We start from the raw sequence: 27275 nt of genomic DNA, 5'->3' as shown, positions 1-27275 counted from the left end.
TGATTACAGGCCCAACACAAAATATTGTTAAATAAAATGCCAAATGTAAACATTATTTAAGTTTTCTCACTATTCTGTTTTTGCTTGCATCCCCATGGTTGCGTGTAAAGCCTGGTTTATCCTTCTGTGATGAGTGATCAGAGTGACCCACAGTGCATGCCTTATACACTGTTGTGCATTTATATTTCTGTGCGCTGTTTGTGTTGCTCTGCAAAAACACTTACTGAACGCTAAAATGCTAAAAAAAACAAAAAAAAAAACGCTAGCTGGCAGTGAGGTTTTTATGTTCATCTGTGTCGAGTTTCTTTGCTGGTGTAATGTTTTTTTCTGAACGTTACCTTAATGTACAAGTAGCTCAAACTCGCTCATTTTGAGGTGGGAACTGGCGAAGGTCCAACAACTGTAATCATAATGTAACACAAAGCAAAACTTTCCATCTAGACTTCCAAAGGACTTGACACTTATAAACACTCACTTCAACAGGTTCTTGTGGCTCTCGGTCCCGCCCTTACTCGTCAGCGCTACCAAGCTGACCAATCACAAAGCTTGCACTATACGTCGTCGAAACATGTAGCTAAATTGTTTGCGAGGTGCGTGTGGCGACGACCATGACGAGGGCTATGTGGCCATAGCCAGGCTGTGCCGGAGCATTTGTGTTTGCTTGACACAGAAGTATAAGTGAAGTTTATTTATAAACAAATATCGAGAGGATCACGCGCTTATGATTTACTACGGCTGGTCTCGCATTAACTAATCACGATCTCCCAATCGTATGATTTCCCATGTACTATAAATAACCACACTTTCAGTCCACAGTTATCTTTGTATGGAAGAAACCCACCTTTCCTCCCCCTTCTTCTCCCTTACATAGATCGGGCGGCACTGCAGCCCAGTGATTAGCACTGTTGCTCCACAGCAAGAACATTGCCAGCCCTGGGGCCTCATGTATCAACGCTGCGTACGCACAAAAACTTTGCGTACGCCAGGTTTCACGCTCAGAATCGCTCACGTTTGGATTTACTAACAATGAACTGAACGTGGGAATGTGCGCAGTTTCACGGCAGCTTTCTGGCAGGCGTACGCACATTTTTTGTGCGTGTCTGTTTTATTTCCATTGGCGACTCCTAGAGGCAGTTGTGTTAAATTCTTCTCTACAAAGTGTCTGAGCCTTGCAATGGCAGCTGTATGAGACGGGTTCAGCAGGTATATAAGGTTTCCATACCATACATTTGACCAGCTAAACATTAAAGCACAATTTGCAGCAGTCGCCTGTTTTCCCAATGTAATCTGAGCGATCTACCGCACGCACATTGCTATAAAGACACTATCTGAAGATGAATTTGCATGCGTGAATCAGAAACATTTCCATTCAATAAATGTGCAAATAAAATATGATGCTTATTGATATGAACTTATTGATGATTCCTACTTGTCTTTCTCGTGATAAATAGTTGGCAAAATCTGATATGTTGCGGGGGAAAAAACAAGAAAGAATTCATCAGACGATGGATTCGAGCCAAGTTCATGCTCGAACGTATCAATTCATGATCACATGCGTCTTACAAGGTGCGCCACTGAGACTGGTAAGGGTACTGCAACATTTTACAGATGTAAACCACACTATTTCTATCTCTAATGCACTCAGTGCGATGTTCAGACCCAACTGTGTTAACCGCATCAGCTAAACTCTCCCACTCTATTTTTTTCTTTTGTTGTTAATTCCGGAGAACAAACTTGCAAATAACACCGCTTTTCTCCGGTCTACCTCCGAAAGCAGCACCTCCAATTCACATTCTGTTCAAAGTTTCTCTTTTTGCTTGCTTTTGCCATTGCTTTTTCGTTGGGTTTTCCCATTAGCATAGTCATTAGCATATTCATACGGGGGAGGAGGCAGGGAGGGGTTTTGTGCTCGTGCATGTTGCGCTCAGTTTCACGTTCATTCGGATGTACAAAAGAATATGCGTGAGATTCGGCGTACGCAGTGTTTCATACATCTGAATTTTTTTCTGCGTACGCACATTTACAGCTTTGTGCGTACGCAATGTTTTAGTAAGATTTCCACGCAAGTCTTCGTACATGAGGCCCCTGGTCCTCACAAGGCTGGTGGGTGTTTCTGTGCAGAGTTTGTATTTTCTCCCTGTAACCGCGTGGTTTTCCCCCGGGTCCTCTGGTTTTCTCCCACCATCCAAAGCTATACGTAATTCATACCAGATTAAACAATTCAGGCACTAGTCTAACTCCCTTCTTCCTCAAGTGTTTCCTTATCTACTGCAGCCGGGGAGTTACGATCTACCTTAGCTCAAGCTCCCCTTTCGCTCTATGATCGGGAGGGAGCCCTGGGCTCGAGGATCAGCATGCCAAACAAGCTTAAATTAAATCATCAGCTAAGTGTGAACTCTTGAAATCAGCCTTAAGACTGTGGTCATCAAAATAGTGAAAAAGCATTCCCCTACAACAATGTATTTTGTGACACCACAAAATAAATGATATGAAACATTTATACATAACAAAATTCATTTATACAATAAAAAAGCCCAATTTTAAGTGTCATCAAAATAAATAAGTGGCCGCAAAATAAAAACCCTGCAAGTCAAGTGCACAAAATGAGGAATCACACTTTCATATTCATTATATATCCATACATGTTTAAACTGTTGACACATGCAGAGGGTGTTTTCCAACTGAATCACCACAGAGCATAACCCGTACTTCTAGAAAGCAAATTGAGATTAAAACCAAACTGGCGCTCTCTCTTTCTCATAGCTGGCGGCCTGCACTGGCGGTCCAGGACAAACAATGATCTTAATCCTCGGCTGGTTTTAGGCATGTTTGTAGAAGAGAACTGCAGTGGTCTCTCTGCGGTTTGCGAAATGAAGCCTCTCCCTGTTCAGGCGAATGCATTCTGCCGTGAAATCTCTTCTCTTAATCAACCGCAGACAACAAGAGAACAGGGCCGCAAATAATAGCACACGCTGAGCACTGCAAAAACAAACATCCTATCTGTGGAGGATGCACATTCCTCTGTCCCTCATATCTTCCTATTGCTCTTCATCTCTGTCACTATTTATTTGTGCGGAGACAGTGGAGGAGATGCTGTTTCATCTCTTGCTCTCAGCATGTGCAGATTCAGCCCTTACTGTGCCATTATAGGGTGAGTCTATAATGTAGCATTAGAGGGTGGAGTTTACAGTAGCAACCCCTACTAAAAGATAAAAGACCTCGGAAAGCCTCGCTTTTTTGCTTAACTGTTTGTTTTGCATAACAAAACGTATTAGGAATGGGGGAAGAGCTTTCTGCCTCTCCATACCGGGGTTTAGTAATGCAGGACACTTTAAAGGACTCTAGTGTTTGGTTAATCACTAAAAGGTGACTTCATTAATGTTTAAACCCATGTATGCTCATTTGAAAGTGAGGTTCTTGTTTGGAAAAAACATCTAAGCAGCATACTTTCATGTAGATGTAGATGGAAACTATCAACTTGTTGTTATTAATAGTATTCATATATCTTTTTTCTAAATTTACATTATGAAAGTTCTCATTTTAGAGTTAATTAAATTGATTTATGCAAATTTAAATGCCTATAAAGCTTATTAAATTCAAGTACAGTGTCAACTTGGATGTTTTAAACATAAAATATTAAAATATGAGGGTAATTCTTCAACTACGGGCACTTTTATGTCCTTTGATCATATATTCAAAATATGTATCATTTTGTTCAAATTCCTCTTTCTTTGTCAAACTAACAATAAAACCTACTTTTAAAAAATTTACTAGCTTTATATTATTTTGTTTTCATATTATTCAACCTATTTTTATGTGTCAAAATCACTGTTTTCACCTTGTTGCACACTCAAAGTTTTAAACTTCAACAATGAAAATAACATTTTAAAATATTATTTATCTGGTAACTATTAATGTATCTTAATGAAGCACTAGTGAAATAATTTAAATATTTTATAGTTATTAATGTGAGACTATTATTAATATTATTTTTATACAAAATATAGCTGTCGCACAGTATCAGTGTCATTTCCACCACAAGACTGTAATGTCACTTTAAAACGTTCGTGTGAAAGATTATTTAGGTGGTTTCTATGAAAATGAATAGTGCCATCTGAGAACATGTACAAGATGGAGGAAATTTAAATTTTTATCAGCAACACTTGAAGTTTAAAAATTGTTTGATAAGTAAATTCTACGTCATTTCCGAACATGTTGTACCTTCAAAAATGTTTTTAAAAAACCAAACAAATATAAGGTAAATAAGAGTGTTTGTATACATGAAAGACTAGTATCAATTCACAGCTAATCTGTGAAGCTAATTTAATTTTTTTCACAATAAACTGTTGAAATGTAATTTCCACTACTGTCATTTCCATCACCACACACATTAAAAAAAAAAAAACTAAACTCATCAAATATTAAAAGTATATTTACAATGTATAAGTTCATGCTCTATTTAATATACAAATTCAGCTTGTTTATTTTCCAATAAGCTCTTAACCAAATTTTAATACCAAAATTAATATTTAATTATATCAATGAAATATATAATATTTCATTGACAAATGTATAATTACTGTATAAATTGTGGAAAGATTGGTTAAACTAGATACAAAAATGATCTTAGATAATGTTTGATTGCCATAATTTATTTCATTTTGAAATAAAAGCTGTATATTGAGATGTGGTGCAATTGACATTGGTTCAGTTCAGGATGGAAAAAAAAAATATTATCTTCTTTTCTAAGTTGGTCCTCTTATAGATCTTAAAACTAGACTAATTGTTTAAACTTATGAGGTTATGTTACGTTATGTTTACTTAACTTCATAAAGCTAAAAGTACCTGTGGTTGAAGAATGGCCCATGAATGAAATAATATAATAGTGCTGTTCAGCTTAACAGATATACTTTTGTTAAAAATAAATAAAAAAGTTATTTTGACCTACTTATTAAAAGTGCATAAAAGATGAAGGTATCATTCTAAATTCAACAACATTTTAAATTATTAAAAATATCTTGCTGATAGATAAAAACTAGTGCTTTGAAAGATAGTGGAAAATTATTAGGATTTAAAATGACAAATCAATTGTAAATCAATCAAGGATCTATAAATAAAGCATCGGCAAATGATTTTTTTATTTTAAGTATGACGGACAAGATTTATTGGTACGCAAATTATTAAGTTCGACTTTATATTAAGTAGGCTTAATTATGACGTACTTACATCAGAAAATAAGTACAATGTATTTATTGTACAAAATGAATTACAGAACACTTGTGGGGCTCTTGAAGTGGGATATGGTTAAGGTTAGGGACAAGTCTGGGCAACTCAGACTCATCCTGAAAACGTAACCCTCATTTCTAAAGTTCTTGAATTATGTAGCCAGAAGTACATATAGTTGCATTTCGTCTTAAAAATGAATGCTACGGGGCACTTACCAATGAACGCTAAAGCGAACTTACCAGCTGTCCACTTACCTCCATATGGATGGCTTTTCGACTGTTACCAGTTTGTCCAATTAGCTCGCCACGTAAGTTGGCAGACTTTAGACGCAGAGAAGAGTTGACCACGACAACCGGGTTCGAGTACAGTGAAGAATGGTTCCGGAAAGCAGGTAAAACAAAAACAGATGCCAAAAAATAAAATAAACAAGTAAATAACAGAGTGACAATGTGGTAAAATCTGAAAATGTGGTAAAAAAAATCAGATGATAGCTTTTATTTCTGGATTGCTTTTGAAAAATGTCTGTTGGGTTTAGAAAAGTGTGTGATTGGGTCAATCGGAGCTTTTGAAAACACTATTGGTTGGGTTTAGGGAAGGAGGAGGATGGGTCAGTCGATCAGGCATCAGTCAGTTGACAGTGGCTTCTGGTGGATTTACACCAGAGCAATTTAAGATCTAAAAAAACGTACACAGTGGCCTCTGGTGGGTTTGCTAAAACAAAAAGTGCAAAACAACATACCTCCGAACATATTTCACTCTATCCAGAAATGTAAGGGCTACGTTTTCAGAATGAGGCTGGGTTGGGTAGGTTTAAGATTTGGTTAAGGTAAGGCCTGGGTCAACAGTGTATTTATAAATGCACTGTAATCACAGAAAGTAATTATAAGCAGATCATTTTAAAAATATTAGTACAATGTAAAAACAATGGCATGATGGCTCAGTTAGCATGGTTGCCTCACAGCAAGAAGGTCACTGGTAAGAGTCCCAGCTGGGCCAATTGGCATTTCTGTGTGGAGTTTGCATGTTCTCCCAGTGTTGGCATAAGTGTCCTCCGGGTGCTCTGGTTTCCCTCACAGTCCAAAGACATGCGGTACAGGTAAATTGAATGAGGTAATTTGGCCATAGTGTATGAGTGTGAGTATGAATGATTGTGTATGGGTGTTTCACAGTACTGGGTTGCGGCTGGAAGGGCATAAGCTGCATAAAACATGCCAGAATAATTGGCAGTTCATTCTGCTGTGGTGACCTCAGAATCAGAGACTAAGATGAAGGAAAATAAACGAATGAATGAATGTAAAAACATGTACATAATAAGTGCATTGTACTAAATAATCAATTTAAATAAGTACATAGTAATTAAGGTCAGTAATTAAGGTTTCTTTAGTAAAGCATGGTAAAAATGTTTAACAGTCATAATACTTTATCAACAAATAAAAAAAATAAAAAAACAGATTTACGGAGGAAATAATCCAGTGTAACTCTTTCATGGCTTTGAGGATTGAATTTCCTTTGTCTTTGACCCTCACATACTGTAAGCTTCAGCATCTAAAACATAAAAGTACATTTTTATGGGCACAGCTTCAGACAAAAGCGATTTTTACCTTCAAACCACTTTTCAACAATAAGAAAAAATAAGAAAAGTTGATAAATATACAGTGTCATATGTTAAAGTTTGAATGTCATATTGAATGCAACATCTGAGTTTGATATATAATATGCAAGGAGTAAACTGGCGTTTTCCTCACGCTGAGCTATCATATGTTTTCTGATGACTTGCAGTTTAATGCAGACATAAATGGATTATGTTTATGTTCATGGTGTGTTTGTCATTTTTATTACCGCAGCTGTTCCATGGCAAACAAAATGATTAGGCAGTGACGAATAAATAAGGACTGAATTAACATTCATAATAACATTTGGGAGTTTAGGCTTGAGTACAGTGATAAAACCCTTCAAAATGAAAGAATATTGTGCTTGAAACTGCACAAAAGATCTGTTATGTTTTTAAATTCTATGGAAAACATGAATGTGAAGGCCCTGAATATGTTTAATCTGGTTAAAAACAATCAAATCAACCTATTAACCTATTGATAATTCCACAATTTAATACTTCATAAAGCTTAGAGGGTTGTTTGGTGATATTAGATGCTGCCAATATACTAATGCTCACTACAGTCAAAATATGTATATCTTTCTTTTTGGGAAATAAAAAGCATTTTTTTTTTTTGTTGCAAGTCAAGTTTTGCCTGCATAATTTATTTTGTAAGGACACACACACACACACACACACACACACACACACACACAACACACACACACACACACACACACACACACACACACACACACACACACACACACACACACACACACACACACACACACACACACACACACACACACACACACACATATATATATAATAGAAGAAAAAATAGGCTTTAATAAAACATTATGAACATTAGTAACATTAATAAATTAGCCAAACTAGCTAATTCTAAGTATTTTTTTAATGATCATGTGACACTGAAGGCTAGAGTAATAATCATACCTGTCAACACTCCCATTTTTTATCTGGGGTTTTCCGAATTTTACAATTGTATTCCACTATCATCCCGTAAAGCTATTTTCCTATATTTGTCCCATATTTTTTTTTACCTTTCTATGAAGGGTGGCAATAAACATCAAAGAGCTGATCCTACCTATACGCAACCCATACCGCCGAATCACTTAAATGTGAATCTGTTTTGTGCTTTTATTTTATTTAATGCACTTTGAAATAAATATTGAAATGGCAGAATTCCCTTCTTTCCATTACAGGCACCGTCGCTCCTCCTTTGCAATCCTCAAAACAGTCAGTTCATGTAACGATGCGTGACTGACAGCTGACACACTCTATAGTGGTAAATAGATTCTGTAATAATAATAATAATAATAATAATAATAATAAGAAGAAGAAGAAGAAGAAGAAGAAGAAGAAGAAGAAGAAGAATATTTAAGTAGGTTTTCTTTTAAACACAACACATTTTGTCTTAAATGAGTATTAAAATTTAGGAAAATAACCAAATGCTTTCATGACATATGTGTTCATTTTTAAACTGACACCACTGTTATTTAATGTAATCAAACTAAATCTAAATGAGAGATTCATTTGCTGTCTTTAATCAGAAGGTTTATACTGTGAAGAAAAGATTAATGAGATTTGATAACTTGATTCCATTTCTTACAATAGCTATTAATTTCATAAGGTTTAATAGGTTTTCTACACTGTAAAACCCAAAAAGTTAAGGTAACTCTAACCATTTGAGGAAACCGATTGCAATATGCCATTTAAGTTTAAAGACTAATCCTAATGAGTGCTGTGAACTTATTTTATTTGAGTAAATGAAGCAATTTGAGCACAGTAAAACCTGATAAATGAAGAGAACTCAAACCATCTAAGTTCTGTAAAACCCAATAAGTTAAGGCAACTCAAACAGTTTGAGGAAATCGATTGCTAAAACCATTTGAGTTAAAAACTAATCTATATGAGTACTGTGAACTTACTTCCTTTAAGTTGAAGTAATGAAGTATTTAACTAACTCATTCCCTTCAACAATGAGATCAAAACTCTTTTCAAATGAGTAGAATTAACTTTCAGTCAATTTTGAGTTAACTACACTCATTTTATTTGATAAAGTTGACTGTTGGGTTTCACAGTGTAATGTATGCTATTCTATCTTTTGTGAATAATAACATTTATCAATAGTACAAATAAATTAATACAAGCATATTACTGACAGTTTCAACTGTTTATTTAAAAAATTTTTTTAGAGAGGGGGTGGGGGTGGTGGGGATGATGGGGTCCCTTATTTTCACATCCCAATGTTGACAGGTGGTAATAAAGCAGAACATTCACATTTTAGAAAATCTTAAAACAAAAAACCAAAGTAATTAAAATTTTGTAATAATATTTGACCTTATTACCATTTTTTACAGAATTTCCTTGATCAAATCCTCGATCTCCATAAGAAACCAATTTCAGAAACACGCAATAAAATGTCACTGACCTCAAACATTTGAACGGTAGTGTTCAACCCAAACAAGATTTCAACAGAATAAAGTCAACTAACAGACTAAAGAGTTGTTGAATTAATCCAGCGCTAATGCAACGGCCAACCATTTCAGCAGAGAGTACAGCCAGACATGAAGCCAGAGACTCAAGCCAAAAGCACCGGGAGCCAAATAGAGGCCGAGCCGAGCCCTGTTACAAACCCACACTCAAAGAGCTGCCTTACAATTCCCTGCTGGACGGACAGAAAAAAGAAAAAGAGACCCGGTGACAGCAAGACAGCAGCACATGTACGCAAGTGAGAATGGGTATGCTGTGAGAAATAGCATTTAATTTCCAAAGCAAACAGTCATCAAGTTCATGTACGGTTAGAACAGGGCGACACCCACACAAATGCGCAAAACACAAAGACGGAGGACTATATGCGGCCACGGAAGCAATCTGCGCCGCCATTTAATGTGGTTTTGTGTGTCTCTTCACTGTTCGTTCAACTGCACAATGATTCAGAATAAATAGAAAGCAACTTTTTTTTCAGATTGGCACAAACACACTCTTCATATTCTCCGCTTGTTGTGTGAAGCTCCAGCTGAAGAGACAGGACAAGGGTGTGCGAGTCTTTGGCGGAAGTGGTTGGCCGCTGGGTTGTGCCTCTGATTCCTACCCTAAGGAACAATCGGCAGGAACTTTTACACAGACACAGGAAATGAAGGGGTCACACACACACACACACACACACACACACACACACACACACACACACACACACACACACACACACACACACACACACACACACACACACACACACACACACACACACACACGTGCACACGCACACACACTGTACTGCATGCAGCTGTTTGTAATTCACACTCTTGGATAAATAAAAAGGTTGGTTTTGGGATGTTTGGAAAATCTAAAGGAGCAGCTGTATCCTCTCAAAATGAACAGAGGAATAAAGGTGCACACACACACACACATACACACACACACACACACACTCGCTTTCTGGGTAATGAATATGAGAGACGTGAAGAATGAAAATGTGTATGTTGCTCCTTTGATGAAAGAACGGAGAAAAACCACCAGATGAAGGAAATGTCCAGCGATGTGTTTTCTTTCTAAATGATCTATTTCATCCTAGCTCTCTTAATGAAGGTCTGAAATATGATTTCATCAGCCATGATAAAGAGAGAGCATTTAGAAATGAGTGCGGTGTGTGTGTGTGTGTGTGTGTGTGCGGTTATATGAGATGTTCGTGTGCATGCTGCTCTTGTCTCGGAGCCACTTAGCTCTGAAAACGGAGAAGAAAATCTATCCGCCCCTTTCTTCTCCGGCAACCCTGAAATCAATCTTTTGTGCAGTGATAAATTTGCATTTATTTGCCTGGTTACCTTCCCTAAACAAGTCAGAGGGAAACATGGGATGCTGGTCATGCAAATGCTGGAGAGTGTCACCATAAAACACACATCATGTTGACGTGTTACATGCAAACAGACGTTTGGTCACAAACTCTAATTCTGGGGTTTCGGAGAGACTGAAAGGTAATAACGGAGCGGTCGGTTCTTGTAATCAAACGAACATGTTGGATAGCCGAGGAAAATTCCCAATATGACATGTATAATACTATAGCCATAACAATGTATGCTAAACAGTTTTCAGATACTGATTACAGAGTATTAAAGTCAACAGTCGCCCAAAAATGAAAATTCAGTCATCATTTTCTGATCCCGGTGTTGATCTAATGCTGTAATGCTGTTTTTCTTTTTCTGCCAGACTGCAGAAGGAGATTTATGTTTACTTCCTGATCATGCTAGACTATCAAATGGCAGTGACTAAGAGATTACATTACATTTATATTTAGTCATTTAGCAGACGATTTTGTCTAAAGCGTCCTACAATTGAGGAGGCATTCAGTGATTCAACAAAAAGAGGCAATACACTCAAGAAGTGCTCATTAAATAAATAAATTATTTGTGCTTATTGGAGAATTAAGTGCTAGAGTTAAGGGAGGGGAGGGGGGGTTTTGGTGAGAAGAGTTTCTACAGGTGGTTTGTGAAGCCCACTCACATGTGTGAAGCGCACTTTATAAATGCAGTGTTTTGCTGTTGTTTTGTAAGAATGTGTCCTTTGCAAATGTGCAAAACTGATGCAATGCCACTAAGGGTGCTTTCACACTAGCACTTTTTGATTAGTTTCCGTCAGAGTATGGTACGTTTAGCTAGTGTGAACGTGTCTTCTGAACTCATGTGCGCGCCAACGAACCATATTAGAGTCCGCCTGAAAGAGGTGGTCTGGGGTACAGTTCACACGATTTCTGGTTCAGTTCACCAGTTCAACCGCCAACTGTACAACAAACGTTTTCAGAATGAGCCTATGTTGGAAGTAAATGTTGTGTTTGTTGCAACAGTAGTGGTCATTTAGACAATCAGAGTTTCATTCCAGTTATTCAGTGTACACAGTGCAAATACTAATGGTCAGAAGATCGTATGTCAATGCACACTTCATGAGTGAGTTAGTGTAAAAATGATTCACATGCAGTGACACAGTATAGGACACGACATTATGGACTGGTAAGCAATTGTATAAAATTATACAAAACATAGACAGATAAAGAAATTTAGGGCCTCTCTCTCTCTCTGTCTCTCTCTCTCTCTCTCTCTCTCTCTATCACTCTCTCTCATATTAATGATACAAGCTGTGAATAACTGTTACAAACATAGGTTATTTTTAGCACTGGGACATCAGGGTTCCTGGTAACCTCTTGTGTGTGAATTATAAAGCCTAGTCCACTGTAAACTATCATCTCTGATGACCCTGTCATGCATGACCATCATCCAGCACTCGCGGTTCAGTGAGTTTATCCTCCTGATTGGTCAACTTCAGATAGATCGACAGATTGGCTCATTCAACCGCACACTGTTCAGACTGACAGTTCCTGAATGTTTTAGTTTTTTTTTTTTTTGATAAGTTTAAAAATCGCCAGGAAGCTCCTCACAGTAAAAGCCATGACCGTATGAGTGTTACTTCTCCTGATGGGCAAAAATCATGTACAAGCTCAAACAACAGTAAAAATTGCACGGTGTATGCCCACCTTTAGTGAAAACAAAGTACACTTTTAGTGGGGTTTCTAGGCATTACATGGTTAATTAAGCTTGATCCATTGAAAAAAATGTGTTTGGTTGAGTTAAAATGAACAGAAGCTCTAACAGAGTCTCATGAATGCAAAGTCATGCACAAAGACAGACACCAAGATTTCCTTAAAGTATGGATTTATAGTAAGATTTCTGAAATGCTTTTGAGAAAAAGTCTTTTATGCTCACCCAAACTAAATTTAACTGATGATCAAAATGATCAAAATGCAAAAAAAAAAAAAAAGCAATATTGCGAATTCCACTTGAATTTTATACAATTCAATTCAATTCAGCTTTATTTGTATAGCGCTTTTACAATGTAGATTGTGTCAAAGCAGCTTCACATAAATGGTCATAGTTACTGGAACAGTGTGGTTCAGTAACTGGAACAGTGTGATTCAGGTTTTAGTGTTTAAGTTCAGTTCAGTTCAGTTTAGCTCAGTTCAGTGTGATTTATTAATTACTGAGAGTTCAAACACTGAAGAGCCAATTCATCGATGCGTAGCTCTACCAATCCTGAACCATGCGAGGCAGTGGCGACAGCGGAGAGGGAAAAAAAACTTCACCTGATGGGAGTGAAGAAAAAAAACCTTGAGAGAACCAGACTCAGTTGGGCACGACCATTTTAATTTCTCCGCTGGCCAAAAGTCTTGTGCAGAACTTCATTCGCAGTGGTTTTTACAGGAACAGATTTTAAAGATGGCGGTTAATTCCGCTGTGGCAACCCCTGATGAATAAAGGAACTTAGCCGAAAGAAAAAGAATGAATGAATGAATGGTGGGTGTTACATACTGGGATGTAGTCAGATCTGAATAACATCTTGCAGTCGACTTTAGAAGGCACAGTCCATGTAATACCATCTAGAAGAAGAAAAAAATATGTCAGAACATTATTCAACCTTCTATTTTATATGAGCCTTTCTATATTTTAGTTTTACTAATCAAAAAATTCTACATAGATATTTCATATTCACACCTAAAATAATCACTTCAACTTCAACTAGAAAGGAAGCATCTGCTTTTAAACAGAGACTGGACACACTGTATCAGCTAAAAGTTGATTCTTCTGTATAGCCAATAGTAAACAAACACATCCTAAAAGACATGGTAAAGCCTATAGCACTGAGGCGCCATTTCATTTATAAACATTTTAAAAGCCTTAAAAGCAGTATGAAGCCTTTCATGTCCACAAAACCTACAGCATTTGTCCTCATCAGGACTGTACACTCGCACTATCATACAAAATGGTCTAAAAATGAATCCAATGATGACATATAACAGAATTAGAGAAAAAAATGCTCTTCTGTTGCCTCCCAGACACAATGATTTCACTTGTGTCCATCTCTGTCATCAGTATCAGTGTCTTCGCTGCCGTTACACACCATATGGCCTGTGGGATTTGGGCTCCCTCACCCACACAGGTCAGATTATTTCCTGTGACGAGTGCTTGATGACTGCTAGAACAATTTATTATACACTTTGATTATCATGACATCCATTTGGTTCAAGTTTTTGATTTACGCTGAATTGAAATTTATTTTAAGCATTTTATTAATTCACTGGTTGCCATTAGTATCCCTGTAGTATAATAAAAGCAGGAGTGCACACTTATGACCCTGAACCACAAAACCAGAACAATATTTGAGATTTATGCACCATTTGAAAGATAAATAAACAATCTCTCTTTTATTGTGTGGTGTGTTAGGATGGGATGATATTTGGTCAAGATACAAGTATGTAAATATCAAAAATCTGTAAAAAATTTAAATAAAGAAATAATGAGAAAACTGCCTTTAAATTTGACTAATTTAAGTTCTTTGTAATACTAATTAAAAAGTACTTTTGATATATTTATGGTAGAAAATGAACAAAATATCGTCTAGAAACACAATTTTAAGTTTTATATTATAATGATTTTTGCCATATAAGAAAAAAAAAAGATAATTTTCACCCACACAATGTATTTTTGTAAAAATTCACTGTAAAAATATAAAACTGTCCTTATTAAGTGTCCTTATTGTTCCTTCAGAATATGACATGTTGGTTGATTTACTAATAATCAATGAGAAAAAAACACACTAATAAAAATCAGCTGTTCATTTAAAGCAGGGGTTCCCAAACATTTTAGCTCGCAACTCCCAAAATAACAATTCCAATGACTCATGAGCCCCCACAATTCTTAGAGGTAGTTATAAACATACAAACAGTGCACACACACACACACACTAATAGGAACTATATAAGCAAACTTATTGACAACACAAAAAAGTGCAACAGTCTAACCTAACAACTATATTATTTTTTATAGTCATTATTCACTTGTTTATAGTAATATTAACCTAAGAATGGTGAGCACAATGTTTACAGCACAAGACTAATCATTCAATTATTCATTTTCTTTTCAGCTTAGTCCCTTTATTAATCTGGGCTTGCCACAGCGGAATGAACCACCAACTCATCCAGAAAATTTTTGACACCGTGGATGCCCTTCCACCTGTAACCCATCACTGGGAAACACCCATACGCTCTCATTCACACAGAGACACTACGGAATATCGCAAACCGCATGGGACCACCCGGAAGAAGAAGTGAATCAAAGTTGTATCAAAATCTGACTTCCCGTACAAATCTGACAAGGGCATAGATCAGGCCCGGATTGGCTAATCGGGAGGACCGGGAGAATTCCCGGTGGGCCGGTCCGTTTTTTGGCCGCGAGGGCCAGTGTCCGTAGCTCCAGAATCTTTTGCTCTCAGCAGTCACACTTTTTAAATTTATTTATTTACTTGACCACAGCCTTTTTATTCATTATTTTACCACAACTTTTCTCTTTCCATCTTTTTAATGATTATAAAACTCAGTTGTGTCTCCATTCTGAACACAGCTATTGTGGTCCAGCGGTTAGCATGTTAGGTTAAGATGCCGCGGACCCGGGTTCGATCATCGTTAGAGTAACTTATTGTTTTCGTTTTTATTGTTAAGACATATAATACTGTTAGGGTTGTTGAACATTTGAAGTTCTAAAGCAGCTGTTTTTTTTCAAAAAAAGACGTGATAGTGTCATTTAGAAACTGATTTGGAAATGACCTTATTTTAATATAGTCAGTCGTGAACTGAGGTGGGCCGGTCTGAGGCTTGAAACTCCAGGGCTGAAAAGGTGTCCCACTCCGGCCCTGGCATAGATTCACTCTTGACATTGGTGGGACATATATCCCTTGAGTGCATGCATTGTGCAAAATGTTTATTCACTTTTTAAAACATGAATAAAGTACTTAATTATACAAAATAAACACATAATAATACAAATAACAATTAATGAATCATGTTCCATGCTGCAAAAGTCAATATAGATGATTTTACTGCAATCTGGCTTTGAGGAGGTATAAATGTAGAGAAATTTAGAGAGGTGTGTGATGAAATTTAACTGCTTTATCCCAATTATTGTTTTTCATAATCACGTTTTTTTCATAATCATGGAGGCCAAAATTCGAACTGAATTTTGATTAATTACACAGCCTTGGTTAATAATAGTATTATAGTGAACTAATAGCAAACTTGACTTTAACCATTTATGCACAAGTAGGTTACTAAGGGTTGACAGAACATTATTTTATTTTGAAGTCCATTAGATTATTGGTATAGGGACATTTCAGTAATTGGTAGACATTGGTGGGGACACATACCCTCCGTCCCTGCCAATTTCGTGTGTACACGCATCATGCAGTGCTTGCAGTTAAACTTAGTGGTATATCATAACACTTTTATCGATCATTTTTTTTCCCCAATTGAAAAAAAAGTTGTCTGCTTGACAAGCAGCACCTAATTATTTTTAAAAGAATTTAAAACACCAAATGGGACGAATTTATACCCCATTTCCAAAGTAAAACAAACTCTAGGTAGTGTAATTTATACAAAAAAGAGCAGTGTGTGGGTGAGAGGTGGGCATGTGATCTGGTTATGTTGTGGTTCTGTGACTGCTGGTGTTGGTTGCTGTATAGTTAAAAAAAAAGATGATTATTAAAGTATACTTTAAAACCCAACAGTCAACTTTATCAAATAAAATGAGTGTAGTAAACTCAAAATTCACTGAAAGTTAATTCTACTTATTTGAAAAGAGTTTTGAACTCAGTGTTCAAGGTAATGAGGCTGGATTAATAAGGCAGAATTTCATTTTTTGTGAACTTAAATAGAGTAAGTTCACAGTACTCATACAGTATTAGTTGTTTTTTTTAACTCAAATGGTTTGTAGCAATCGGTTTCCTCAAACGGTTTGAGTTGCCTTAATTTATTGGGTTTTACAGTACTCAGTTGGTTTAAGTTCTCTTTATTTATTGGGTTTTACTGTGCTCAAGTTGCTTCATTTACTCAAATGGATTAAGTTTACAGTACTCATTATTTGTTTTTGAACTTAAGAGGTTTGCTGCAATCGATTTCCTCAAATGGTTTTTGGGTTTTACAGTGTAAGCAGTTTAATTTCGATATACATAAATGAAATGATTAATCTAATATTATAATTTAATAGTTTTTTTGTCCGGTTGGGAGGGTTTTGGACAGCTTTTGGATTGGAAAAATTCAGCAACACTGGTCCCGACCTCCACTTTGGGAACCACTGATTTAAAGATACACCAAACGTTTTACACTATTATCTTCCATTCCATTTTTAACCAGCATTTTGTCTCTTACAAATTGGCAGTTGCAGCTTTATTATACAATAAAACCAGGAATATGATTTTCAGATCCATTTCATATGGTAAGTTGGTTGACTTATGAATAATTAATGTAAAAAAGACACTACAATGAAACACAACTATGCTTTTAAAGGCACACCCAACGGTAAATTGAAACTCTTGTGTCTTCTCCTTTTTTTTTTTCCAAGAATGTGATACCAGATCTCCATTACTTCATCAGTCTTATCAGACCCTCATCGCTCGTCTGAGAGCAGAAATTGCGTGTGACGTGTGATAGACAGAGTTTAGTAACGCAGCAAATTCCATTGAAAGACTTATCTGAGAGAGATCTGAAGGGAATGTTATGTCTCAAGACAGTCAAGTCATAAGTAATTGGAGGTGGGAAGGAGCGAAAGGGAAATTTACGATCACATGAAATGAACTTAACTGCCTTTCCTCTAGATGAAATCCTCAGTCTGCCTGTTTGGGCATGGCTTGATGTTCGTTCTCATTTGCTTGAACAAATCAAGGCAGGCACAAGTGGAGCAGATGTCAAACAAGCTAAACTCTGCCTGTAATAATTTGTACACATTTAACAGGACATTTAAGTATAATAAGACAGGGCATGTACAAACAAACGCAAAATAATACAGACTACATATCTGCATTCATGTTTTGTGTCAGCTGTCTGAGCGAGTGATGTATAGACTGCTGTTAAAAACCCCAACATCAGTTCATTGTATAGTAATCCCTAAGGTTGATTTCCGTAACTTTCAAATATTTCAAATTATACCACTTTAGGTATATATATAAAAAAATAAAAATAAATAAATTGGCAAATTAGCCCCTCATGTGAAATTTTTTGTTGGTTTAACATATTTTTTTATATGTTATATTGGCCAACAGTAATTTAAAGGCCTAATCTTTATTTTAGTAAAATAATAATAATAATAAAATACTTTTATTACAAGAAAACAAGGAAGGAGGAAGTGAAAATATATACTATTGGAAATACTGTGAAAATGTCTCTGATCTATTTAACATCGCTTGGGAAACATTTGAAAAAGAATTAAAATAGTAATAATGTTAATAACGGTTAATGATCTTGACTTGTTGTTCCAATTCCTTTTTTCTGTAATGAGGTTTATGTTCTTCTCGAACTCAGAAACCAATATTACAGAGGTAAGCTTAATTACACAGCTGTAACTGATAACAGGTCCATCTAGGTAACTGATGTCAAATGATGTTTTTCTTCATGAAAGCTTTGCGTTTGGTGAGCTAATAAAATATGTAAACTATTCAATATTTTGCGCACACTTATTTATTTAACGTCAACAGGGAATTTCAAAGTTGCTCTCTTGTTGTTTCATAAAAACACAGCTTCTGTCATCCTTCATCTTTTTTATAGATGTTGAAAATGTTATTATTCACTTATTATTATTATTTTTTTACTTTTATTAATGGTATTAATAGAACTGCAATATTACTGCAAATATAAAATTCAAAAAGTGTAATTTAACTGCCTAATGGGTAATTTAAAAGAAAGGATGTATGAAAAGGGTTAGGGGAGTGTAGAAAAATGGCATCCTTTTGCAAAATTTTTCTAATTTAAACTCAGCATGGCATTATTCATACTTTTTTATAGTTAAACACCAGCATATTCCTCTATTCTTCACCACTACCCCAAGTAATAACAACAACACAGTGGCTAAAGTTGAACTATTTTGAAAATTTACCACACCGCGTGCGTGTAGGATTAGCTAATGGTGGCCATAGTAAATATTGGGAGTTCAGGAACGCATTTAAATTGGTAAAGTAAGAAGCAAGCATCGCATTTTCAATGTGATTTTGGACGAAATATGTGAATAGCCCCATAAAGATTGAACCTGAGAGAGACATTACAAGCACTGATCTATAATAGATACGTTATTAAGGGAAGTTTATTTATAGACTAATTTTGAGAGGATCATGTGATTATGATTGCTTGTGGCTGGTCCCACATTATTCAATTCATGATTCACCAATTAGACGATTCCTAAGCCACCATGAATACCCGAAGGTTCATATAACAGCCATCTTAGTTTTTAAGAATCCCCCCTTCCACCCCTACTTCTCCTCCTTTCCTAGATGGGTGGCATGGTGGCCCAGTGGTTAGCACTGTTGCCTCACAGCAAAAACGTCACTGGTTCTAGTCCTTACCAAGCCAGCCGATGTTTCTGTGCAGAGTTACACATTCGCCTCATGTAGGTTTCCCCCTGGTTCTCTGGTTTAATCCCACCGTCCAAAAACATACAACTTAAGGTAATCGACTAATCCAACGGCAACATACAGTAGATATGCACCTAAGTAGTTATCTCTTAAGAGCAATCACTATCTATTCATTAGAGCAGGAGAGTTCTCGAGATCCATCTGAGCTCAAACTCCCCTCTCACCTTGCAAACGGGAGGGAGCCCTGGGCTCAAGGATCTTATGAGCTCAGGGCTCTCTCCCAGGATAGCATGCCAAACAAGCTTTATAATCAATCATCAGCTAAGTGTAAACTCTTGAAAAGCTGTATACAGAGCGATTACAAGTTACAACGCACAATCAAATACGTTAATAGATAAGTGATTACAAGCCGCTGTGATTACAAGTTACAACACACAATTAAATACATATTTTGCAAACTACACAAAAGGAGGCAACAATTTTAATCACACTTACATGTTATGATCCGCAAGAAGAAGAGACTGGTCCATATGAGCTGTAACAGTTACTGACAAAGTTCCTGTCAGTCTGAAAAAGTGCCATACATAATAGTCTCATACAGAAACAAACACAGCACATGGTTGGCTATACTTTGGTGTTATAGTGAAAATAAACTTTAACCCTTTATTTCCCGCAGTTGAATCTCCATCTGTCAGTGATCATCATCTTCGCGTCATGATCAGTCCAGTAATCCCCCGTGCTCCGCCAGTGTCTTAAGGGAAAGGCGTGTTCACATTTTACCAGAGTCAGTTCTTCATATTTGGTGGTGTATCGACATCGGCTCAAGGAAAGATCTAAACCCAACACAATTAACTTATTTGACTCTGAGTCGTCTACTTAATAATAATAATAATAATTAAAAAAATGATAGTTTAAACACGGTGCACTTTCAGATTTAAACCTCAGCAGGATGTTTTCATTCACTTAGAGCTGTGTTACATACAGTAGAAGGTCATTTTCAAAAACCTATAATAGAGGCTTTTCAATGCTGAGGCGCATATATCTGCTAATATTTCAGTAAACAAACTCTAAATACATTTATTGCAAATAGGATGCAAAAAGAATACTTCATTACTTGCACTTTATAAAAATACTGTTATTTTCAGTAAAGGTAAATAGCATCTATTGCTATTTACTGCAAACATTGACGAAAAAATATTTGTACACAAATTAACATTTTGCATCTAATTATTTGCTTATAGAAAAAGTAGCCAACAATTAAACAGGGATAATGTACTTTTGGTTGGTCATTATCACAAATTATTACACGGCTATCTGGAATACTTGATTCTGACAGGTTTGTTGTGACACTCCAATGTAAGTTATTCCCAGATAACAACTGTAAAAACATATAACACAGGCTCATCTTTCCGTGAAAATACGTTCACATACATAAATCCACACTGAAAATTTGTCTGTCACTCTGCTGTTTTTGACTGTTTGGTAGCATCTTCTGACTAAATAAAATGAACTGTAGGTTAGTGTATGCTCCATTTAGCCATTTTAATTTCAGTCAGCTTTGCGTTTTTTGAATTCTGGTTGGCTTCATTTTGTGACTGAATAATATGTAGGATAGTATATGCTCTATTCATCAGTTTTTCTTTCTGTCAGCATTGTTTTAATAAAAGAAATGATAATTTTTGTTAAATTTTTGTTAAAGTTTGATTTTTACGTTTTATGTCAAGTAGTCATGTAATAAGCAGGATAAAGTACATCCAGACAGTTGTTTTCGGAGAATAAAGTTCTTTAAGCTTATACAAAGTCTTTCTGCTTCATGTCGATTTATTCTGCCGATAAGCCTGCAAGGCTTTTTTTTTTTCAACCTCCTGGATGTAATTTATACCTTACTTAACCCATCAGGTTGATTCAAGAGACACTGTGAAAAAGAACACAATAAAACACATGACAGTGAAGCACTGAAAGCATTACACTTTTATGGTGTGTCCAACAATCAGAAAATCTTTGTTATTTCTTCATTCTTTCCCATTCTCAATGTGTTCTCTGAGACTCCAATGACAATTTTTCATGCAGAATGTTTAAAGAACTGCAGGCAAGTTGAAATTTCGTGTATAATAATTTCTCATAAGGCAAGAAAAAAGCATTAAATCTTAACCTGATACTTCAATAGTAAGTCTATTTTTGTGCTATTAAAGGGCCCATTGAAATCTTTCAGACCCTACAGAGAAAATGAAGGTTTAGCGGTTTCACGGAAACAATGAAAAGTTTTGTGTTACTTTATCCTTCTTAATAACTTTTATAGTCTTCCTAGCTGACTGATATAATCACATCTAGTGAAATGAAAGATCCTGGAGAGTGAATGAGAAGTTATCACTGATCAAATTCATTTAGGCATTTGTTGTATATACAACCGCTCTTGGGCCAACAAATCTGGAGGTCTTTGAATTATGTATATATAAATATGTTTTTAAAATAAACAGCAGAGCAACCTGAACTGCATGAGAATTTAATCAGTGTGCCAACACCAGTCATATTTCAGATGGGAAACCATGTCTGTTTTTCAGATAAATATGATCTATTTTGATTAAAAACGGATTTTGATTCCAGATGTGTGAGAGTTCCACTCCACATGCCACTGTGTCCCATTGGCTCGTTGGGAAATTTTCTTAGTAGTTAGTGTCAGATGAATTAGCTTGTCTTGTGATATCTGGCTTTGTACTGTAGCATTTGGAGAGCTGCCCTCATAATTTAGTAAGAGTATAATGCGTAGGAATTATACTGAGCAAGCAGACTATTAATATAAAGAATAAATGGATGCTAAATATGGGAACTCTATACAACCTTTATTTCAAATAACAAAAAAAAAAGAACAACAACAAAAAAATCAGTCACAGTCACTTACTACTAATTAATGCTATTTAGAGTGAAACATTTTTTGAGATGATTTTTTAATTTTGGGTGACTAGGTAGCTCAGTGTTGCCTCACAGCAAGAAGGTCCCTAGAACTAGTCCTAGCTGGACCAGTTGGCGTTTCTGTGTGGAGTTTGCATGTTCTCCCCGTGTTCGTGTGTGTTTCATGTGAACATAAAACAATTAAGTTGTCCTTAAACACCTGAAAAATTGTGTTGATACAACTCATTTTAAATAAGTAGTTTGAACAAGCAACAAAAGTCCTTTTTTGAGTGTACCACGAAGCCGGATTAGTTCAGTTTCAGTTTAGTTTTAGGTACCATGAAGATAGAAACAAAACAAAAAACAAACCAAAACAAAAAACACACAAAAAACAAACAAACAAAACACAAAAGCAAAACAAAACAAATCAAAACACAAAAACGAACAAAACAAAACAAAACAAATCAAAACATAAAAACAAACAAAACAAAACACAAAAACAAAACAAACCACAAGAACAGAGTAAAACAAAACTTCAATGCAGCATGCATATAGTTGCAGGAAAGTGAAGAGCATTTTACATAGCAATATGAATGCATGATTTTTTAAATTTATTTATTCATGATTTGCTATTTATTTAAAATAGAAACCCTTGAGTGTGACATCAGCCTAAGTACCAATCCACCAGCTGTGCCCAGCATCGCTGATGTCTGATGGGATGCACAGCTGCTGGACTGCTACCAAAGCTGTTTTTTATTTACAGAGATTTTATGTCTTTAATGGACAGAACAGAAGACAGACAGGAAACAAGAAGAAAAGAGAGCAGGAAATGGGACCAGGAAATGACACGGGCGAGACTTAAACTTGTGTCCCCAACGACAGTGCCACGTGCCAAAAACGTGTCGTTATACCCTACTGTTGAATCGGATTAAGACCAGTTTGAAATGCAAATGGAAAGAAATACCAATACAGACATACCTTCAAACTGCCTCTCCAGTCCTTCTGTGGAAAGCTTAATAGCACATAAAAATCTGATATACAGCAATATATGCAAATTACTGTACTGGATTTCACATATATAAAATGCAACAAACTATTTTTTAAAAATTGCAAAAACAGCTGCTTGTATGTATATTTTTCAACCATAAATATATGTTAAATATATTAGCTGTAATTATAAATATGTGTTTGTATGCATTTGCACATTTTTATTTCGGATGGTTGAAAAAAATATAAATGTCATATTGCAACATTTAAAATATATTTTGCATATATGGGATAAACATTATCTATGTCAAACTCAAATATGAACTTATATCATGTCATAGAAGTAATTTACATTCACTTACCGGCCACTTTATTAGGTACACCTGTCCAAATAACTTAAATAACCACTCGTTGCAACCGAAGTATGCAGATGAGCATCTTTGAACGCACAGCACATCCAACCTTGAGGCGGATGGGCTACAGCAGCAGAAGACCACACCGGGTGCCACTCCTGTCCGTTAAGAACAGGAAACTGAGGCTACAATTCACACAGGCTCACCAAAATTGGGCAATAGAAGATTGGAAAAACCTGGAGACATTGCCTGGTCTGATAAGTCTCAATTTTTGCTGTGGCATTCAGATGGTAGGGTTAACAACGTGAAAACATGGATCCATCCTGCCTTGTATCAACGGTTCAGGCTGGTGGTGTGGATGTAATAGTGTGGGCGATATTTTTTGGCACAAATTAGACCCATTAGTACCAATTGTGTCAACACCACAGCCTACCTGAGTATTGTTGCAGACCATGTTCATCTCTTTACGACCACAGTGTACCCATCTTCTGATGGCTACTTCCAGCAGAATAACGCACCATGTCATAAAACGTGAAGCCTCTCAGACTGGCTTTTTGAACATGACAATGTGTTCACTGTACTCAAATGTCCTCCACAGTCACCAGGACTCAATCCAATAGAGCACCTTTGGGATGTGGTGGAACGGGAGATTTACATCATGGATGTACAGCCAACAAATATGCAGCAACTGTGTGATGCTATCATGTCAATATGGACCAAAATCTCTGAGAAATATTTCCAGTACCTTGTTGAATATATGCCACAAAGGATTAAGGCAGTTCTGAAGGCAAAAGGGGGTCCAACCCTGTACTAGTAAGGTGTACCTAATAAAGTGGCCAGTGAGTGTATATTGCCATGTATCAGATTTTCATATGAGATGGTGATCAAGTTGTTTGGCCCAGTTGGCTGCGTTTGACTCTTATGAGACATTTCGTCCATAGCCAGTTTTCAGACATCAGTTTTATTTGTATACCAGACATAAAACTGTGTCATCGGCCCAGATGAAACAGATAACAGCCGACAGAAGCTCAGCAGGGCAGGTCTGGACATGTGTGTTTGTATTTGGCTTTTGTAATTATGTGTTTTACGTATGCATGAGGTAAGTTAATCAGTAACGCTTCATACACAGATAAGCTTCCACCCTCAGGATCTTAATCTACTTCTGCACCTTTCCCAGAAGAAACAGTTACACTCTTTCTATCTCTCAACATCCCCACAATCACATCTGCCATCCCACTGTGTTATTTAAGTCCTCGCATTACGTCAGAGAGTTGAAAATGCAGAAAAGGTCCAACTTAAACAACAGCGAGCCAGACAGATGTGTGCGAGCGGCAGAACTTGAGGTATTTACTGCTTTTGTACATAATGAGCTTGTCCAAAAAGCAAATGTTACTGTCTGTGTGAAAAAGACTGTACGATTTTTAAAAACATGATTAAAGACAAGAAGAATTTGGCAGCAGAAGCGATCATTTTATCTCTAGCTCTCTTCTGTCTCCCTCCCTCTCTTTATCTAGTATATCTCTAATGTTCGGTTATAAATCAAAGCTCATTTATTCTGATAACGGTGCTAAATCAATTTAACAGCGCAGATTGCGTTACATTACATTAGACTGCGCAGATTATAGCATGCACATGCCATTGGCTATGTGGTAGTTATTATGCAGTGATAAAACTTATCAAGTTATCTCTGGTCTTTGTGAGAGTATGAGCTGTTGGTAGAATGTAAGTGTTGAGTCTCGACACCGGCACTCGAACTTCTGTCACTTCATTTCACTGGTCTCTGTCTGTACTGTGATGTCCCTGTTAAGTTGTTGATGGACTGCCGGTCTGCAGTGGTGGACCAAGTACACAAATTAGACCCTTAAATAAAAGTAGAGATACCCTAATAAAATATTAGTTCCCTACAAATATAAAGTCCTCATTTTTAATATTACTGGAGTCATAGGGTCCTATCATACACCTGGTGCAATAAGGCACAAGACGTGTTTGGAGTGATTTGATGCGATTTACAGACCAGCGTCTGTAATTTTAACCTAATTTTTACATTTTGCCCCACGTTGTTTAAATAGTAAATCAATTTGTGCCACTTTGTGAAATCATGGGTGTAAAAAGGTCGTGTTAAGGTGCAGTGTTGGCATGTTGCTATTTTGAGAAACTGAAATAGACCATGCCACTGACCAACTGAAAGAAGACCTAAAGTCCAGCATAGGTCCAAACGCTTATACACTACTTAATACACACAGGATGTAAAGCAATACACAAATATCTTTACATATGAAAAAAAAAAAAAAAGAGAGTTAAAATGTTACAAAAATTATTATATTCTATATAAATATAAAAACCACTGCCTCCATGCCTTCATCATCTTGGAGGGCTTTTTCAGTTTACTTATGACAATTTGCATTTTTATAATGTTACTATTATTAGCAGTATTAACTATTATATGCATATTTATATATTGTTTTACTTACAACAAGCTCAGATTTGTCCATCTGTCGAGTTTTGGAAACGTATGCATCACCACATGGGGCATAAGAATAGTACTTGTGTTTGGAAATAACTCAGTTTTTTGACCACACTTGAACTGAAATGAATTTAGAAATAGTTTTGAGACAAATCTTTGTGCCTAACAAACTAAACTAAATAATTGATGTCTTCAGTGGAGTGTGTAAAACAGTTTTCCTTATCCACAAAAATAAAGGACTATTGTAAAGTAAAAAGAAAGTAAAGAGGCCGAATGGAGGAGGCTCATTCTTTATCCTCCTGCTGCAGATGGTCTGTTTACTGTTTTCTCACTAGTAAAGCATTCAGTTTTTCCTCTTACAAAGTCTACCATGTGAGTAGTAAACGAGCCATGGTGCGACGAAACTGACTCTTAAAGGAAATGTGAGATGAGACTCTGATTGTTTTAATGCACATTATCCTCAAATCATACCCAAAACTCATTAAGAGAATAACCAGGCACCAGGGCGCAAAGTGTATTTTCCATGCTTAAAACAGCAAAAGTGGATTCGGACAGACTTCTAATGCTTTTACAAATGCGCTTTAGACTTTCTGTTTAGACCATTAAGATGGAACCTATAGTGTATAAGCACTAGATATTTAGGCTCATTAATGTTTGGAATGTCTTGAGAGTGGGTAAATAGTCAATACATTTTCATTTTTGGGTGAACCATCCCATTAACACTCACTTTGAACAAATAATTTGAATGAGTGGAGAGGTGCGTTCGACTTCATGCAGCGCTGCGCAGATCGATCGAAATCTGCCTTAAAGCGGTGCATTCTGGTTAGAAATCTTGTCCGGATTGATGCTGCGCCGACGCCACGTGACTGTCACATGTGGCATCAAAGTACCGCGACAGCGCTCCGAGATCAGACGGCAAACTCAGACCGTGCAGCTTCTGAAGAGGGACTGCAGGAGCTCTGATGACGACACCGATATTACACGATTGGCCGAGTTCACCACATGACAAAAAACACGTGTATTTCGGGTTTATAATTGGACAAATTCCGATTCAAAAGTTTCAAAACAAACAATTCACTTTTCACACCCTCTCTATCTTGCACACATCTGCTTATTAAAAGACTACAAATATTTTACTGGAGTAATCATCTTTTGTTAAATAATCTAGTTATAAAGGTTAGCTTGTTTGCACAGGTTTATTTTTAACTTTTTTATACAGACTATTTACTGCATTCATCTCCATGAACTATTTAAATGGTATATTTTAGTGTATATTTTAGTGAATAACCTAAATATGAAC

At 36.3% G+C, this 27275-nt stretch overlaps 2 long non-coding RNA genes across 11 annotated transcripts in view; one reads left to right on the top strand and one right to left on the bottom strand.

Annotated features, from left to right (window-relative positions):
• Positions 1–27275, bottom strand: part of LOC103911089 (uncharacterized) — an 85995-nt gene that overhangs the window by 17764 nt on the left and 40956 nt on the right. For 6 of the 10 annotated variants that reach the window (XR_015491422.1, XR_015491428.1, XR_015491427.1 and 3 more), the window contains exon 3: positions 13204–13271. The exons of 1 other annotated variant lie outside the window; for it this stretch is intronic. This is a non-coding gene — a long non-coding RNA (uncharacterized LOC103911089). Of the gene's footprint in view, positions 1–8865; positions 9940–13092; positions 13272–19777; positions 19850–19942; positions 20116–27275 lie in introns of those variants that run through there. 3 more of the 10 variants (XR_015491424.1, XR_015491431.1, XR_015491420.1) reach the window with 3 other exon arrangements.
• On the top strand, positions 4671–7578 carry LOC147844053 (uncharacterized). Its single transcript, XR_015491432.1, has 2 exons — positions 4671–6102; positions 6454–7578. It is a non-coding gene; the product is annotated as an uncharacterized LOC147844053 (long non-coding RNA).

Source organism: Danio rerio, chromosome 5 (genome assembly GCF_052040795.2).
Source record: "Danio rerio strain M-AB ecotype USA chromosome 5, GRCz13ab, whole genome shotgun sequence".
NCBI lineage: Eukaryota > Metazoa > Chordata > Actinopteri > Cypriniformes > Danionidae > Danio > Danio rerio.
Note: the sequence above shows the minus strand (reverse complement) of the source record. Positions and strands in the feature narration are given on the sequence as shown.